Source organism: Euphorbia lathyris, chromosome 9, assembly GCF_963576675.1.
Source record: "Euphorbia lathyris chromosome 9, ddEupLath1.1, whole genome shotgun sequence".
NCBI classification, from domain to species: domain Eukaryota; kingdom Viridiplantae; phylum Streptophyta; class Magnoliopsida; order Malpighiales; family Euphorbiaceae; genus Euphorbia; species Euphorbia lathyris.
In genome coordinates, this window is record NC_088918.1 from 24076773 (window position 1) to 24095396 (window position 18624).

Genomic DNA, 18624 nt, shown 5'->3' on the forward strand with positions numbered 1-18624 from the left:
TAGAAGTCCAGTCCATGTTTCAAAACCGCACATGTGCTTGATATTTTATTGGTTTTACTGTTATTTAATGGGGGTGTTGGATTTAGGTTGGATTTAGTCTGAATTTTGATGGATTCGAACTCGAATTGAAATAGTTACCTCAGTTAAATTACAGTTGCCTCGGTTAAATTTTGGTCGCCACGGGGACTGATCCCAAAAAACGAATGGACATTCCTCGATCGAATGTTGGCATTGATCTTACTTTCAGGGGATGCAAAGTCGCACTCAGATTTAGAGTGAGGGGAGCCTTCGGGTTTGCCACATTTGCGATGTTTGGTAAAACTCAGTGACGACCCTCAGATAGGTGAGTCCAGGTAATGAGAACAGTTTTACCCATCCATTGTCAGCAAGAAAATGACAAAAGGGTTATTCTGCCTCAATGAAGTCCTTTGAGAACCACCTCGAGATATTAATCTTAAGGTTCTCAATATATTTATAGTCTGTGGTAAAGGTTCTTTCCTTAGGTTCTTTGTTGTTGTTCTTCTTCTTTCTGGGCGTAGAAGACTCAGCGTGAGGATTTTGTCCTAATATGCTGACCTCAATCATGATCTGGTTGTGCTGACCATGAATAGGCTGCCGAGTTTCAAAAGAAGTGTCATTATACTCCTCCTGTTGGCTTCCCTCAGGTGAAGAGGGGTTGATATCTGAGTTCTTATCTTCATAAGACTCAGTTTGTTTAGAAGAGTTTTGTTCATCTCCAGACATGGTGTTCTTGGGTTTTGAGAAATCACAGAAAAGAGGAGAAGTTTGAGAGAGGAGTGATTAGTGCGAATTATCAAGCGTAGAAGGTAAACAGTGAAAAACTTTCACTATTTATAGCCGAAGAGGAGTGATTTGATATGTCAATGAAACGGTGGGAATTTGAACCACTAAGTGTCATTTAAGTCTGACATTAATGACAGATTACGACGCGTGGTTGCCTAATGATGGCGCTTACGTCATCCTAGTCACTACTTAAATACGCGTGCAAATCCTAATTATGCAAATTGTTTTACTCAGTAATAGTTACTCAGTATGCAAGACAGTTTTATCACTCAGCATGCAAGAATACTCAGTATGTAAGATCGCTCAGCACAGTTTTATACTTAGAATTTATTGAAGAGGATTGAACATACCAATGGCTTCTCTCAATATACTGAACTGCTCACGAGCCAGTGGCTTCATGAAGATATCAGCAAGTTGCTCATCTGTTGGGACATAGGTCATCTTGATCTCACCTTTGATTACATGAACTCTGATGAAGTGATGCCTTATACTGACATGCTTCATCCTGCTGTGCTGGATTGAATTCTTTGATAGGTCAATTGCACTCTTGTTGTCACATTTGACTTCAATCATTTGCGTTTTTACTCCATAATCATCCAGCTGTTGTTTGATCCAAAGGACTTGGGCAACACAGCTTCCAGCAGCAATGTACTCAGCTTCAATGGTTGACAAGGCTACTAACGACTGCTTCTTGCTGAACCAAGACACAAGACTGCTCCCCAGAAAATGACATCCTCCTGAGGTGCTCTTTCGTTCAAGCTTGTCTCGTCCATAGCCAGCGTCAGTATATCCAAGGAGTGTGAAATCATCAGTGTTGGGATACCATAGACCTGCATTTACTGAGCCTAACAGATATCTAAGGATTCTCTTAACAGCTATATAGTGAGATTCCTTAGGGTTAGCTTGATATCTTGCACAGTAACATACTGAGAACTGAATGTCTGGCCTACTTGCCGTTAGATAGAGTAGAGAGCCAATCATACCTCGGTATAATTTGCTATCTACTGACTTACCATTTTCGTCAACAGAGAGGACAGTATCAGTGCCTATTGGGGTAGATATTGACTTACAGTTGTCCATTTCATACTTCTTCAATATCTCCTTAGTCTGACTGATGAAGATGTCATTCTTGCCTATTTCTGATTTTAGTTATATTAAAGGATTATTTGATTTTAAATGATTTTGTGTTTTGAGCAATTTTTAGAGAATATTTGAATAGTTGTGGTTCTTTTACGGAAGCCAAATGGTATATGGTTTAAGGTTATGAAATAATTATGAAATTTGATTGTGAAAAGAGATTTGAGCATGTTATAATTTTATGATATAATATTTTTAGTATCCATCAAGAGTAATCTGGATATGTGTTTTTTTTATTAAAGTCTGTATTTAGTGAGAAATACGGCATGTGTACACAGTTGAAAGACCTATCGGGTATGGCAAAGAAGTGTTGAGTAAGACCACGCGGGTTAGGCAAATTATGAGATATCTCGATTCTATTATATTGTGGGGATTAATACATACGGGGATTATCTCTCGGATGGATACGATTTGCGAAATATTTATTGATATACGATTTGTGAAGTAATTATTGACATACTATTTGTGAGGTATTTATTAAGATACAGTGTATAAAGTATTTATCGATATACAGTTTATGAAGTATTTATTGAAATACGATTTATGAAGTATTTATGGATTTACGGTTGATTTGCATAAATGGTTAATTACGAACCTATTTATTTTGTATAGTTGAGATTTTAAACGAATAAAATATATATAACTATTTTGGATATGAGTTTTACATTAAGTGTTTTAATATTGTGATTTACGTTTTGACTATGTGTGGTATTTTGAGAAATGATAGCAAGCTTGATATTTTAAATTGCATATTTGGTTAAAGGTACCATTTTGAGTATTTTATTATAGTTTAATCCATAAAAGGATCATTCTTAAGAATATGAATTTTATGTGATGCATTTTGAGAATTTAATATATATATATAGTTATTTTGAGTATAATTACTTTATGTAGTTGATAATTACTTACTGAGATTTTTGTCTCACGTTTTAAAATGTTTTAATATTTTAGGCGAGAAAGAGCAAGGTATAAGAGAAGTTACTGGTTGATAGACAAGGTTGGAGTATCAAGTCATCGGTTTTGTCTTTAGTTGGGACATTTGCCTTTCATTTGGAGATTTGATTGTACTGGGTAATAATTTGGGATTTGAATGTAGTAGAAATATGGATTTATTTATAATATATCTAAGAGGAATTCTTGAAAAGTATGATATATATGATATTTGGATAATTTGGAGACTATTAAATGTTGATTGTGATCTTTCTATTTTCACGTCCGATGCCGATTGAGGTCGTTTAGGATTGGGTGTAACAACTTTTGATGTATTCTGAGCAGTATCCTTAGTTGTGTCCCAAGCTGTAAAAGATGAGTTAAGAATAAAATCCAAATGATCATTCTGACAATGTAAATATTTTGGAGGAGCAGGACTTGAGCTTAACACATGATCATACAAACGATGAGTTTGTAAAGTTGTGGTGATGTTCATTTTCCATGAATGGTAATTTTGGATGTTAATTTTATATTGACAATAATATTGGTGGGAACAAGGGCAGGGAAAGGCTTTTGATGAATAATATCAGAATAAAAAACAACATTACCAGAAGCAGGATTGTTTGGAATGAATACCTCACCAAAATTAAGACGCGGATCAAAGTTTGTGATGCGGAGCATCTTCCTTGGAGGATCGGATCCGGACGAGGAAAGTCGGAGGAAGAACCAAACACGAGCAACAAGCGAGTAAGGAGGCCAATACAGTGCCACACAACAGCTCGGGCACGCTCCGTGTGGTTTATAACACGCTCCACGTGCTTGAAGGTTTGATCCGGAGAAAAGTCCAAGAGGTCATCTACGCGGGGCTTGGATTAGGCACGCTCCGCGTAGAGGGAAAACACGCTCCGCGTGAAAGAAGAAATGATCCGGAGAAAGTTCAGAGACCAATCCACGCGGGGCTTGGAATTAGGCACGCTCCGCATGCCTTCATTTTAAAGAACTTGCTCCTTACTCCAGCTTCCTTCTTAATTACAACCCTGTCACTCCTTATTTATAACCCATGTCACTCCCTATTTATAATCATGCCACCCCTTTACCATTAACCCAATTTACCCTTATCTTTATGTTTTAATTAGTTATGTAATTTGCCCTTTTATGTAATTTGGCAATTAGGGTTTTGAGATGATATAAATACATCTCTTTCTATTGTAATCTTCAACTTTTTATCAATCAATATTAAATCTTCTTCAAGAAGCTTGTTAAGTTTACGATTAAAACTTTCAGACGAAACCGATCTGTATCAGTTTGTATGTGGAATGGTGTAACATGTTGTGTGAAATTGAGATCGTGAAGGATTGCCCAAGGTAGAAACGAAATAGGATCAAATTACCTCTCAATTCTTTTGATAGTGAGTCTATAGTCTAGTTGTCAGAGGCTATCAATGTGGTGTTTCAGGATCCTGGAGTTGTACGATCGGTTATTGACCAACGTTCCAACGAGACATAATTCGAAATTGTCCGACGGCGGAGTCGCTGCTAGGTCGAAAATTCGAAACCATCGTCAACTATATTCAGAGATTCTAAACGGTCTTCCATGGAGAAAGACGCAAAAAAAATTCAGTCGAATCCTAAATATCCCTCATAAGGGGCAGCTCTCAAAAGGAGAAAAAAAATTATAAAAAATTTGGAGATGAATGTTACAAATATATTATATTTTTAATTAGTAAAAAGTGAAACTCGACGTTCCAATTCCATCGTTATTGTTTTATAATATATAGATATAAAAAAAATACATTTCGTAAATAATTTTAATTAACCGAAAATAGAGATTACTATTTATATAAATAAAATACCCATCCTCAAATTTATTTTCACAAAAAAATAAATACATAAATTTCAGATTTAATTATCTAAATGGAAAGAAAGAATTGAAAACGATAAATCCTATTAAAATAAAACAAATAAACACGTGATAAAAAAAAATCTAAAATTGATTTTCAATAAAAGCTTATGATTGTTTGGTTGAAAAGGGTAAAATGGGTGGTGAAATTGATAGAATCTTGTGTTGTAGGTGGCAATGAAATAAGTGGAAGACCCGTGATCAATATCTACTTCTTCTAGTTAGATGGATTCTCACGGATCATTCAATTTTGTGCATTGTTTTTAGACTAAAAGTTCTTTTTTTTTTTTTTAAGATGGATTTCATATGATTTTCAAAGTATGTGAACAATATGAGGAGGATCACCGTTCCATTCTATAAGTTCTACCGTGGATCGGGTGTAAAGATCCGGCCAATAAAAAATTAAAAATAAAAGCTTAATTAACCAAATAAGAATAATAAACGATATCAGCGTCTTTTTGTTGTTTTTATTTTTTATAGACATTGTTTTTAGAGAAAATAAAAATAAATTATGTGATTTAGTTAAATTATAAATTATTTAAAAGTGTTTTGTGAAATTTGCAGTTAAAACGTTATTCCCTTTAGGGTTAATAGTCACAACAATAATGTGATAACTGAATGTGTAAATTGCATAAAATACAAATCTGTGTTTATAAATTTTTAAATCACGATGACTATTTTTAAAAATTGAATAAATCACATGACTTATTTTTAAATGTTATTTCTTTTTATCAATATCCAATAATAACAGATGAAATATTTTTTCTGTTTTATTCATACTCCATGTTTTTTAGTATGAATCTTGACACATATTTATTTTTATTTTTTAAGAAAAACCGACTATTATTAAAAAATAGAAACATTATCAATACCAAAAAACATTATTTAAATAACTACGAATAACAATATCACTAAAAGAATTAGCATTGGAACGGAAATGATCTATCATTAAAAAGATAAAAACCACGTAATAATTTGCATGGATAATATTGGGATATTATAAGTTTAGTAAGATCATGATATCCACATCTTCTAAGTAATAAAATAATAAAAATTTGCAACAATTAAATACAATTACACCATTAAATTTAGTTAATGCATTATTTATTTTATATATACACCTAATTATGTTTTTAACCGTTACAAAAATAATTTTTTATATAATTACAATATTTTATAAAAATACTAATTTTAAACAGTATAAAATATAATTTAAATGGAGATAATATAAAACTATTTAATAGTATATAAATTGAAAAATCATAAATTTTTATTAATAAAAATTGGAAAAAATCATTAAATATTTTTTCATATTCATATGAAGGGTATTCCATTTTCTTCTCTTATTTCTCTTTTCATTTTTAATATGAGAGTTTTAAAAATAGAGGATTCAAAATTTTGTAAAAAATAATAATTATTCCATTTTCTTTCACATGCAAATTCTAGGAACATGAATATAGACTACATTAAAATTTGTCATTTAGTAGCATATATAGATAAGTATTTAAGAAGTGGTAATTTCATGAAAAAGAATGGTCATGTCATGTAGGGACCCAATTATTAACACACGAGAAAAAAAAAAAAAAAAAAACACCAATATAGAGAGACAGACATATTTATTGTGCTTATCTCTTACACATCATGTTATTGATAGGTCATGTTGCCTATGATAGATAAGTTATCCTAAATATGACTCAAATTTAAATTCCAATTTCTAACAACAAAAAGTACATGCCATACTAGGACTTCAATAATTCACTTTTATTTTGTATCATTGGATAAATAATTGAAATTCAGGGTATTTGAACCAACTTATATTTTAGAAAAAAATATTACAAAATTAAGTAATTAAAAAAATTATAATATATAAGTATCGGGTGGTCAGGGGAATTTTAATCTGTATTTTTTATTTTATAGATTGTGATAAAGTAATAATAGATAGTGTTTGAACTATTTTTTAGTATAAAGACGGAAAATATGCTTCACTTAAAATTGATTTCAGATTTTTTTTCTTCAAAATTGACTTCGTGATTTTTCAATGAGCTCGAAAAAAGTAGAAAAACTCTATAACATTTATATGAGATTAATACATAAGTAGCCCCTTGAACTTGACTTAGAAGCCAATTGGCCCGGTGAACTTATAGAATCTCTTGTTAATCACGTGAACTTGCTTAAAATGACTCATTGGTCAGCTTAGGGTCCATTTGTTTTACTTACTGTTTGATGTTTCCTATTACAGTTTATTATTTGCTGTTTGAAAAGGTTGTTGTTCCAAAAAGCAGAGATTTCTCGTTTTTATAAAAAAAAGTTACTTTTCAGTTATAGAAGGCAAATAGAAAATATATAACCGAACACTTAAAACTCTCAATTTTCAAATGAAAAAACAAATAGGAGCACAAAAACAGAAACCAAACATCCGCTTAATTTGTTTTAAATGATATATTAACTCTGTAACTTTTTTTTTTTATGAAAATGCTTCTATATTCATTAGTTGTAGTGATTTATTGGCCTTTTAAATTTGATTAAAGTGATATATTTTTTTAAAAAAGAAATTTTGTTTTTCCATGTGGATTTAGAAAGGTAATCATATTATTTTAAACTTAATAGGAAACCAATCAACCCTTTAGTTTTAGGTCAAGTTAAGGAGCTCCATAAATTAAATTTATAATTTATAAACAATTTTTGTATTACAAAATTAGGAAATGGGAGTATTTATTTTTGAAAAGATAAGGTAATATATTTATTAAAAAAAATATGAATTGGAGTGTTGCAAATAAATGAAAAAAATAATAATAATTGAGAAAGTCCAAAGTGTAATGAATAAAATATATCAATGTTGGATTTGAGCCAGCTGGATTATATATATGATGGGATCCGAATATATAATAACGTGATTTAAATCTAAATCTAAATTATTTATATTTATAGGATATGCTCTGCCATTTTTATTTGTACGTGTTTGTTTCAAATTTCACTTCAACCACTTCTCAAAGATCCCTTTTGAAACATGGCAACCACTATTTCTCAACTACGACCGTACATATATACATCGTTTTCTTTACTTCCTTTTATTTTATTTTTTTTTTCTCTATTCTTGTGATCTTTATTTCAGTTTTTCGGATGAGCGTTTAACGTTTCACTCCAAACCGTAAGAAATATAGCGTTTGGTTAAGTTTATATAACCGCAACGTTTAACAATTTTTTTGAAAGTTGTATCGTTTTGGAGCGTTTCACGAAAAGCTCATATTTGTTATTGATAAAATTATCCTTTTTATTTCCATAAAATATGTTTATTCTTTAACATTATTTATATTTCTACAACATAATTTATATTTCTACAACATAATTACAGAAGAATAAGGTTTTGTTGCGTTCAATAAATTTTTTATTTTTTATATAGATTATTTTTATTAATTTATGTAACATTTTTTTATTTTATAATATAATAAGGTGCAAAAATCTCCCTAACATTTATAGCTAGGAGCAATTTTACCCTTAGCATCTAAAATGATGCAATTATACCCCTAATTTTGACAACCGAAAGCAATTTTACCTTAACATTGACAAGTCGGGTCAATTAGAGAAATAATTAATCAACGTGCACCATTTTATCATCGTTAGTAACAGATCACAAACATATGATTAGACATGAATTTTTTTTAAGAAAATAAAAAATATATTGTTTTTTATACGAGTTGGACAAAAAAAAATTCAAATATTTCGCCGGATTTATAAATATTAATTTATAATTTTATTATTAAATCACAAAAAAATATGAAATCTCTTTTTAGAACTACTATATATGCAATTGGTGTAGAATAAGAAATAAAATATCTATGTTTTTTAATAATATCTGAAATCTACCCAACTTGTTAATGTTAGGATAAAATTGATCTTAGGTACTAGCGTTACGGGTAAAATTGCACTATTTTAGACGTTAAGAGTAAAATTATTCCTACTTTATGGACATTTTTCCTTTTATAATTTTATTATTTATTAATTTAAAACATGTCTATTTTAGACATTTTAAATCCGAACATCAACAATTCAATATAATTTTATGGCCTAATACACAAATAACCCCCTAAACTTGTCCAAATGTTGCAACTGCCCCCTTCAACTTTCAATTATAACAACTTACCCCTTAAACTTGTTCAATTGTAAAACATAACCCCAAATTGAGAATTTTTTATCCCGTACTTGAAGCAACAGTAAAAGCGTTTCCCCGGATTCGTATCACGTCAAAGATCTGATTATCACACTCCACGAGCGTTGCAGATTTTGCATTTCACGTGTCTCTTCAATTGTAGTCCATGTCAACAATTTGGAGTTATATTTTACAATTGGACAAGTTTAAGGGGTAAATTGTTATAATTAAACAAGTTCGAGGGGTAAGTTGTTACAATTGAAAGTTGGAGGGGGCAGTTGCAATATTTGGACAAGTTCAAGGGGTTATTTGTGTATTAAGTATCAAACACTAGTAATTAAACAACTAATAACAAACAGCTAACAGCTTACTGCAAACAGCTAACAACAACCGCAACATCTATTAGCTAACAGCTGAACCAATTAGGACCTTAGGGTCTGTTTGGTTCAGCTGTTAGCTAATAATTATTGCGATTGTTGTTAGTTGTTTGTTATTAACTGTTTAATTATTAGTTTTTGGTAAAATTATATTGAACTGTTGTTGTTCGGATTTAAAATGTCTAAAATGGACATGTTTTAAATTAATCAATAAAGAAATTATAAAAGGGAAACAGTGAACAAATGTCTGTAACATTTACAACTAGGAGCAATGTTACTCTTAACGTCTAAAATTGTACAATTTTACCCATAACATTTACATCTAACATTGCCAAGTTGGATCAATTTCAGACATTATTATTAAACACGGATATTTTATTTATTATTCGACACCAATTGCACATATCAGTTAGTTCTAAAAAAGAGATTTCATATTTTTTTTATGATTTAGTAATAAAATTAAAAATTAATATTTATAAATTCGGTGAAATATTTGAAACTTTTTTGTCCAGCTCGTACAAAAGATAATATATTTATTTTATTTTATTTTTAAATTTCACGGCTAATCATATGTTTGTGATTTGTTACTAACAATGATAAAATGATGCACATATGAAGTGTAGATGACAATATTCATTGCAAAGAAGATATTTTGATGAATTATTTTTCAAATTGACCAAACTTGTCAATGTTAGAGGTAAAATTGTTCTTGACTACCAATGTTAGGGGTATAATTGCATCATTTTAGATGTTAAGGGTCAAATTGCTCCTAGTTATAAATGTTATGGGTATTTTTACAACTTATCCTATTATAAAATAAAAAAATATGTTACACAAATTAATAAAAATATTCTATATAAAAATAATAATAAACAAAATTTATTGAACGCAACAAAATCTTGATCTTTCGGTAATTATGTTATAGAAATATAAATAATGTTAAAGAAAAAACATATTTTGTAGAAATAAGAAAGATAATTTTGCAAATAACAAATAACTACAAACAACTGTTTATGAAAAGCTCCAAATATGAGCTTTTCGTGAAAAGCTCCAAAACGATGCAGTTTCCAGAGAAAATGTTAAACGTTGCAGTTATATAAACCTAACGAAACGCTATATTTCTCGAGGTTTGGAGTGAAACGCTAAACGCTCTTCCGAAAAACCGAGGTGTGTTTGTTTCAACTTTTCGGATGAGCGTTTAGCGTTTCACTCCAAATCGCAGAAAATATAGCGTTTGCTTATGTTTATATAACAGCAGCGTTTAGCATTTTCTCTAAAAACTGTATAGTTTTGGAGCTTTTCACGGAAGCTTTTCATAAACAGTTGTTTGTAGTTATTTGATATTGATAAAATTCCTTTTTATTTCCACAAAATATGTTTCTTTTTTAATATTTTTATATTTCTACAATATAATTATCGGAAAAATAAGGTTTTGCTACATTCAATAATATATATATTTTTTTATATGGATTATTTTTATTATTTGCTCTTAGCTGCCAACGATATGGGTAAAATTGCATCATTTTACACTAATTGTAAACGTTATGAGCATTTTTTCACCTTATCCCTTTTATAATTTATTTATTGATTAATTTAAAACATGTCCATATTAGACATTTTAAATACGAACAACAACAGTTCAATATAATTTTACTAAACACTAATAATTAAAAAGCTAATAACAAACAGCTAACAACAACCTCTAACAGCTTACTGTAACTGCAAACAGCTAACAGCAACTATTAACACCTTACTATAACTGCAAACAACTAACAACAAGCACAACAACTATTAGCTAACAACTGCACGAAACATGCACTTAATATAATATTTGTTCAATTTGGTCCAAAAGGATTAAATCATGTCACTTTATGCAAATTTACGAAGCTACCAATACAATTTACAAGTTCAAGCGGTTAACCGGTTTTTTGAACAAAGTTCAGAAGCTTTTGATATAACCATATTGTATTTCACAAAGAGTGTTTTACCATTGAAACTAGGGGCAACTTCAACATTTTAGAGGCCTTATGCTCGAGTTTTATATTCTATTTTTTATAAATTATAATTTAATTAATTTTTTACAAAAAAAAAATAAAGATAAAATCTATAGGACAATTTGTAGAGAACGAAATATTTAGCAGTTGTATTATTGTAAGGTAAAGTACAACAAAAGGCATGTGATTTGATTTTTTTCAAATGCAATCACGTGATTTAAAAACTTGTAAACTGATGTCTATGGTTTATACACTTTGCAAACTAGATATTCCATAAAAAGATTTTTATTGTGGCTATTTATTTAAAAGGGGGCAATTTGAAGATATTAAAAGGTATAATTTTATAAATTACCCTATAAATAAGGTCCGAATTTTTAAATTAATTAAATCCCTAATAATTGTTTGACCAAAAAATTGACTGGAAAATCTTTAACTACGGACTTCAGAAACCACAATCCTTGTTTGTAAGTTTTTAACTGCGGGACTGTGTTTGCAAATTGGATAAATCTGTTTTTTTATACTTTAACTTGGCGTTAAGAAAGAAATTGTGAAATAAATTTTGGAGGGCACCTATTGTATTATTCTTGTTGGGCTTAATACATTATTTGCCCCCTGAACTTGTTTAAAAAGCTTGATTGGTCCCCTGAACTTTCAAAGTGTTTCGATAGCCCCTCAAACTTTCATAAAATGTTCAGTTAGCCCTCTGAACTTGCGTAAAATATAATCAATTAATCACTCGGTTATAAAAAAAGTAAGTTAAATGTGGAAGATATGTTACACATGTCTTAGAATGTTAATACATAATTCACAAAATAGATTAAAACATATTAAAAAAGAAGGTCTTACTAGTTCAACTATAAAACATTTTCTTCTCTAATATTAGACTCGCATACCCTAACTTTGGTCATTTTACTTTTTTAAGATGTGTGCAACATATCTTCCGTATTTAACTTACTTTTTTACAACTGAGTGAGAAAGTGATTACATCCTACGCAAGTTCAATGGACTAACCAAACATTCTATATAAGTTCAAGGGGCTATCAGAACACTTTGAAAGTTCAGGGGGCAATCAAGATTTTTGGACAAGTTCAATAGGCAAATGATGTATTAAGTCTTTTTGTTGAGAAGCTGATGCGAATTATTTAGCACATGGTAATAATCCTATTACTCATGGATCATCAATCACAATATATTATAATGAAAGTTCAAGTATCGGCCCACATGAAGAAATGTGGGTTAATATATTATATTGGGAAAAGTATAAAAATAATACTTGTGGTTTGTCCAATTTGCAAATAGAGGCATGTGGTTTAAAAATTTACAAATGTGGTATGGTTTAATTTACAAAATAAAATATTGCAGATTACACTGTTAAGTTCTCATTACAACCAATGACATTTTTATCTTGAAAAAAATTGTTCTTACATGTCGACAAAACAAGACCCTTTACCCAAAATGCAGCTCCCTAAATCGAACCATAAATCATATGGTAGAAATTTTACTTTTTTTTACTAATTTCATGGTTTATGAACTAAAATTGATATTGAAGTTCATTTTACACAACTGCAGTTTAATTTTTTGGTATGTATTTTGTCATTATGTAAATGTAATTTAAAAAATCAAATAAAACTTTTCTTAATTGCATCAGAACATAACAATGTAATATGAAATACCTTATTTTGTAAATTAAATCATACCACAGACATCTATTTGCAAACTTTTAAACCACAGACCTTTGTTTGCAAATAAGGCAAACCACGAGCATTATTTTGGTACTTTGCCCTATTATATTTGCTTAGATTTAAAAGAGAAAAGCAACTAAAACTGTTTTGTGTGAGTTTTGACTATCTAAAACTAAATTAAGTATGAAATAGTAAATTGCATAGTCTAACATTACAGATCTAAAGATAAAATAAATTGATATGATAAAGGCAGGTGGAATAAGCTAAGCAACCAGAGCATAAGATAATCTTTGATCAAATGGATGTTTTCATTCAGGAACAAGCAAGACGTTCAAATAAGCATTCCTCCCACATATGTGTGGTCAAGGAATCTAACTATAAAACTAAAACCATATCTCTATGCATTCTAGTAAATAGCATTTATATAAGCACAATAAATAATAGGTTTATAATCTTTTGTCAAACCTATCATCTATATAACATTTTAAGTTGCTATCTCTATCCAACCTTATACTAAACATCTTAGACATAGCTCTATATTAATTATCCTCTTCTCAAAGCAATGATCAATAAGCAAGTGGTATTAATGGCCAAATAACACAGACTTTATGCATAACCTAATAATACTATTAAGTAAATACACAAGCAAACATAAATCTCACTCAACTATATCTTTGATGCTTACTCCATGTTAATGGACCGGCTAACGCTTTATAATAATGAAATCATGAAGAATAAGTAGACAGCACAAGCCTATATTCTTTTATCTGTTTGAATATTTCTATTTTTACGAGATTTACGTAACTATAGTGCGATCTTCTATCCTCTATAGACTTGACATTATGAAAACAAGTATTTTGGCCCTTTAAACAGAACATACAAAAATTAAGATATGTAGTTAGTGTTTGTGTTTCTATAGGATAAAGTTTCATCGCCTAATATAGATTAATAAGTAGCATATTATTTTTTAGGGACGATTGTCGTCCCTAATTATAGAGACAAAAAGTTGTCACCATTAATACGAGAATGGCAGTCGTCCTATTAGGAGCAGAGACAAAATGTCATTCTTAGGATTGAGGACGACAGTCGTCCATCTTAATAGGGACGAAATCTTTTTTTTGTCACCTATAGAATCAAGGATGGAAAAAATAGTCTCTATTTTTATGTTTTTGGGGACGATTGTTTTCATCCGTGAAAGTGATTATTTTTAGTGGATTTGGAGTTCAATAATGCTCATCCAGAAACCTTGAATTCTATATGATTTGATTGAATTTCTAGGGTTTTATAATGGTAGAGAGATTAACTTTTAAAATGCATCTTATCTTAATGGGCAAAATTTAAAGGTAAATATTTTATTAGTCTCTGAGTTTGTGCATATACACTAGTTAGTTCTTCTGTTTTTAGTAACAGACTATAACCTTCATGAGTTTTCACAAAACTAACTACTTAGTCCATCCATTCATAAGTTTAAGATAAAATGACAAGTTTACCCTTCTAAATTATATATATATATATATAAAATTAAGTGTTGTATAATTTTTAGGGAAAAGTACAAAAATAAATCTTGTGGTTACACCTGTTTTCGAACAACACCCATGTGGTTTAAAAGTTTGAAAAATTGTACCTTGAGGTTCATTCCGTTAGCAAACACATACCAAATTGACTAACATTGTTAAAAGTCAATGAAAAAAGAGTTAATTTAGTCATTATATTTATTTATTTTACAAATTAACCCCTCTTGTTATCTAAATATCACAAACAAACCCTAAAATTAAAAATAAAAATCAGTTACACCATCTTCTCCATCTTTCTCATCTTCTTCTTTCTCTCTTCTCTCTTCCCACTTCTCTCTTCTACATTATCATCATCATTCCATAACAATCAGAAACAGATGGAGAAGAAGATGGAGAAATCCCACATTTCAAAAACTCATCTTCCTCTGATCCAGTTGCAGACACAAATTCAGAACCCCAATTTCCCCCCAAATCACAAAAGATGAACATGGAGATGATGAATTCGAATTCAAATTCAAATTCCCCAAATCCCCGATTTCCTCACTGTTATTGGTCACCTTCTTCCTCGATTTCCTCCTCATTGTTACTGTTCACTACCTCCAACAGTTGCATCATGCTTAACTTCCTTATCGCTCCAAACACACTACCAAGTGCTCTGTTTTCACTTTCGAACCCTGATTCATCCGGCATTTTTGCAGAGCTTTCACCTGTGCTTGCAAGAACTTTATATACTTGTACGCTTCTCCTAACATACTAGTTGTATCCATTCTTTTATCCAACGACATCAGTTTCTTCAAGCTCCGAGTCCATTTCCTTTTGCTTCCTCTACTGCTTGGCGGTGAAGTGTTATTCCTCAGAATATTGACATCATGAACCACCAATTTCAATGTTTTTCTTATAATCAACTCTAAAAGTTCATTATGAAACAATGTTATGTTAAATTGATTTTAGAGAGAGAAAAATTAACAAAGATGAGAGAGAAGAGAGAGAAAGATGGGGAAAAAAGAAATTGAAGAGAGATGGAGAAGATGGTGTAATTGATTTTTATTTTTTTTATTTTGGGATTTGTTTGTAATAATTAGATAATAAGGGGGTTAATTTATAAAATAAATAAATATAAGGACTAAATTAACTCTTTTCCCTTTAACTTTTAACACCGTTAGTCAATTTGGTATGTGTTTGCTAATGGAATGAACCTCAAGGTACCATTTTACAAACTTTTAAACCACATGAGTGTTGTTCGAAAACAGGTGTAACCACAAAGTTTATTTTTGTATTTTTTCTTAATTTTTATTTATTATATTAATTCAAGAATGAAAATTAATATTAGTAACTTTTCAAAAAAAATAAAAAAAAAATAAAAAAATAATATTAGTAACAAATTATATTAATTTTTAGTCTATTTTTAACTAAAAATAGAATCAATTTTATAATAATTTAATATTTTAATTTAAATAAATATTTTATATAATATCTATTTTATATTGCACGATTGAGTTTCTAATTTATTAATTAATAATTGATCAAATAAAATATAAACTAAATAATTATTAATGCACTATTGAGTTTCTAAGAGCAAGTGTAGTGGTTGTAACACTGAGATGTTACAATTGGGTGCCACCTCACTCTATTAGAAACACACACAAAACACACCACTATATAAGAGGTTTTTATATAAAAAAAATAAAAGACTGACAGATTTTAATAATTTAAAATAATGAAAGAAAAGTCTGTCATAAATGCCAAAACCATGGCTTCTCAGGCAATGTATATGGGCGTGTACTACAAACACCTATATGTAGCACTTAAAAAGCTATGCGTGGCTTGCAATTGTTACATTTTTATTTGGTTTTTTTAATTTTCAATCCCTACCTTTCTTTGTTACCTCTGCAAGGAACTTACCAATTCTAGTGACATACTTGTGATATTGTCTCTAATGGTTGAGTGTTACAAGTAACAAACTTGTAACACTCACTAAACTTGCTCTAATATATACTAATTTAGTAAAAAACACACATATATATATATATTAATTCATCTAATTTTTCGGTTCGAGATTCGTGAGACATCCTTTAGATGGATCTTCATCTAATTAATTGTTTGATGTACATTCCACTACAAAAAAAGAATTTTTTATTGAGAAAGTTTTTGCCACAAAAGACTAAAATTTTGTCACTAATGATTTTTGTGACGAATATAATTTTAGTCATTAGGAACGCAACACTAAAGTCTTTAGTGGCTAACAAAATTGATTGTCACAATTAGATATTATATAGTGATGAAATAAACAACGCCACGAACAATAGTCTATAGTGGCAAATTCTTGGCGCCACTAAACAAGTTATTTTATTGCGAACCATATCGCCACAAATGTTAGAAGTCTTGTGGCAGAATATCACGTCCCAAAAGCATGTATTTTGTGGCATAATAAAACGTCATAAAAGCATGTATTTTGTGGCGTAATTGGATGTCACAAAAGTATGTATTTTTGTGGCAGAAAATAACGCCATAATAGATAACTTTTGTGGCAAATGTTCATGCAATATTAGAATACCGGATTCAGATCCTCTCCTGTAGCCCCAAAACAGGAGATGATCTGTTTAAGCAATCTAAGTCTTACACTCATTTTTAATGGCTGAGATTTCTAACTGATCAATTAACCTTAAATATTAAAGGTTAAAACCTATTTACAATCCAATTAATCTTAAATATTAATAGAAGCCAAAACACATTTACAGCTCAGTTAAAACAAATAACAATCCTCATTTTACAGCTCCGGCAAAACAATTATTATCAGATGAACTGTAAATAAAATCCAATTTATCAGATTCATTTGTTTCGTGGTGCAATTCATATTAGATGCTTTTTTGACAATTTTGGGTTAATTCCTCTTGAGTTGGGGAAGAAGCTTCAGTGTGTATATCTCCTCATTTGGAAGTCGTAAGATTTCATCGACTTTCTACTAGTGCTGAACTTTTGGTTTTGATTAAGTTATTGTTTCTATTTTATTTTCAATACCACACATTTGTTTTTTTTTTTCCATTCTGAGATCAAAAGTGAAGAGGTAAGATTTTTTTATTTTCGCACAACAGTATTGTTTATTATTTTTGCAATAGTCTTCAAAGTTCGCCAAAAGAAAAACCCAACTCATTATTAATGTCCTTTGTTTTAACTTCGAGCAATAAATTAATTTTAAGTTTTGATGTTTAATAAGATTAAGATTAATTATAATTATGTTTAAATCCGAGCCATCAACCCTGAATTGCACCAGAGGACAAATAAATCTAATAAATTGGATTCTATTCACATGTTCATCTGATGAGAATTATTTTGCCGGAGCTGGAAGAGAGAATGAGGATTGTTATTTGTTTTAACTGAGCTGTAAATATGTTTTAACTTCTAATTAATAAAATTCCCAACAATGAGATTTAACATAACACATTAATTAATAAAGCTATAATAGGTGATGAAAAAAATGTCCAAATTAGAATGGATATTGATTCAGCCAAAATCACATGAATAGATGAAGAAGAATAACAATAACTTGTAGTAGCATTCCATATTCCTACTACAATATAAATTGCAAAAAAAGCCTGTATTGTTCTTGTGTATCACCTTACTAATCCAGAACAAAATTAACAAGATTTTCTGGAACAAAATTAGAGCATTTAGGATTCAATCAATAATAACAATATCCCCAACGCATTAAACGTGATGCGTCTGAGTCCCGATCTTCTATGACTTAGACCGTAATTGTCTAAAAATTCCCAACAACCTTTAAACTTCTTACTACGTTTGGACCTCCATGTCTTGTCCCGTTATGCACACAACATGAGAACAATAAGTTCCATCATCTTGAAGTAGAATTTCACATTTCTTTTTTAGTATGAAATGAGGACATCAAAATAGCCTATAAACGGACCGTCCTTTTTCAAAGTTCTAATCAAATTTTGAATATATCTTTCATTTTTACCGTTGTAGTTTGAAAGGAAATCAATATGCTTTGAAGTATAACGACGACAGCCCCGTTAACACAACACACATATAATCTTTCAAAATTTATAAACAAAACAAATAAATACGTTTCCAACAGCATAGCAATTATTAATAATTCTAAAAAGGATTTAAACATAGTTGTTA